Here is a 2,199-nt window from a genome sequence, read left to right as displayed (position 1 = left end):
TTAAATCTCCTCCTAATATTATTTTCCCAGCTTGCACTTCTTTTAGTGCTTCTTTTAAGGTGTCCCATCATTGCTCTTTTTCCTTGTGGTGATTTAGGGCGTATGTATTTATGACACTGTACTTCTCTTTTGTACTGATTTTCATTAGATCCGTTTGGATCCAGTGTTGATATTTTTTGTATTTGATTAATTCCCAAGTTCCTTTTTTCCATATTGTGCATATGCCTCCTGACGCTCCTGTTGCCTGTATTGCTTCCCTTCATAATTTCTGTTTATATATATATATATATATATATATATATATATATATATATATATATATATATATATATATATATATATATATATATATATATATATATATATATATATATATATATATATTCCATTTCTTGGCTATTTGTTTTTGTCTCCTGAATCATAAGGATGTCTGGCTTTTCTTTTGCCAGAATGTCTCTTTTGGCATTTTCTTTGATGGACGATCCCGTTCCTCTGCAATTTCAGGAGACCACTATCATTATTTGCTTGTTGGGTGGTGCATGGCTCCTTTCCCTCTTTGCTGGATTTTTTTGTTGTTTCCTATCCTCCTTCCTAAGAAGGTTTCCATAGGTTGCTATGTTCCTGATGCCATTTCCTTTGCTTCTACTTCATCCCTGATTTCTTTGTTTGTCTTTGTTCCTGATTTTTTTTGGTATTCTACATTTGGGGGTACTTCCTTTGACTTCTTTCTGGTTAGGATTCTGTCTACTGAGGGGGAGGGAGGGGTATGAGTGTTTGAAACTAGAGGGGATGAGGTGAGATTGGGGGTATATTGTGGGGATCTGGATCTTGGTCTAGGGGATGGGGGGTTTGAAGGATCCAGAGGCTCAAAAGAGTTAGGGCTAGTAAGAAGGTTATTAACTTTTGGTGATGGAGGATGGAGATCAGAGGATGTGGAGGGTTGTGAGGAAGATAGCTTTGGTTTTTTGTGGACTGTCTTCTTTCTTTTAACCTGTTCCCATTTGTTTTCCGGGTCTTCACTATTTTAATTCTCTTTTTCTTTTTTTTGTACATCTATTTGAAAAATGACCGTATTCGTGACATACCTTGCATTTGAAAGGGATTTGTTCATAATCCAGCTGTTGTATATACGTCCACTGGTCCACTTTGATTTTGAAGGCTTCTGGTAGCCCTTTCCCAAGATCCACTTCTACACAGATTCTAGCACATGCATGCATATTATCCTTTGGCTCGCACCTATCTATATATTTCCCAACTGCATTTCCTATTGCTTTGACTGAATCGTTCCCCCAACAGTGAAGGGGAAGGTGTGACAGTCTGACCCAGACTAGGACAGCATTGGGAACATCCATTTCTGGGTTGAAATCAATATCCATCTATTTAGATACAAACCCCTAGTATCCATAAAATAAGGTCCATTCTTAAATATCATAGCTCGATCCTCCTTGGTTTCAAAGTGGAAGGTGAAGTAACCTCTTCCAGAAACCTGATTGAGATTTTCCCACCTATTGACGTAGTCTAGTTCCTTTCTACCCATTTCTGCATAGTTTTGGGCGATAGCCATAACCTAATGAAATACCCCAATAATCCACGCTCCCCTAGAGAAAGTGCTGCTCTATGGGGAAGAGCAGGAGAGAGTGAGATTTTAGGAATATCTTCCAATATTTTAACAAAATTGGTGACTGATGGTATGTTCTTTGCCAGGCCCATTGCAGAAATGAGAGAGGCAAAAGCTTTTGTTGTTCCTTCATTTTATTGTTGTTGATATGAAAGAGGCTCTCCGTCCTCTAATGCATCCATGGTGCTCAGGCCCTAGTAGTAGGAGGCTGTTGAGGGGTAGTTGTGAGCTGCTCTGTGCTTCTTGCTGCGTTTGCTAGCTAGGGTTGCGCAGATCCTTCAACAAGCATTAGTAACCCCAGTTAGTTGGCTAAAACCCTATGGTTTAATCTTTCCTTTTTACTAAGCATCTAAAAAATGAGTTCTACTAAGCCTTTATACTTAGTATCTTTGCGTATATTTACACTACTGTAAATATGTGTAATATGTATTTACATTATTTTCATATATTACCTCTCTCTCTCTCTCTCTCTCTCTCTCTCTCTCTCTCTCTCTATATATATATATATATATATATATATATATATATATATATATATATATAACTTAGTTAACTTCTAAAGATTAACTTAAACAACAAGC

Source organism: Pinus tabuliformis, chromosome X, assembly GCF_031772625.1.
Source record: "Pinus tabuliformis cultivar Carrire ecotype Pingquan chromosome X, CPIR1, whole genome shotgun sequence".
NCBI lineage: Eukaryota > Viridiplantae > Streptophyta > Pinopsida > Pinales > Pinaceae > Pinus > Pinus tabuliformis.
The sequence above is the reverse complement of the archived record's forward strand: the minus strand, read 5'-3'. Positions refer to the sequence as shown.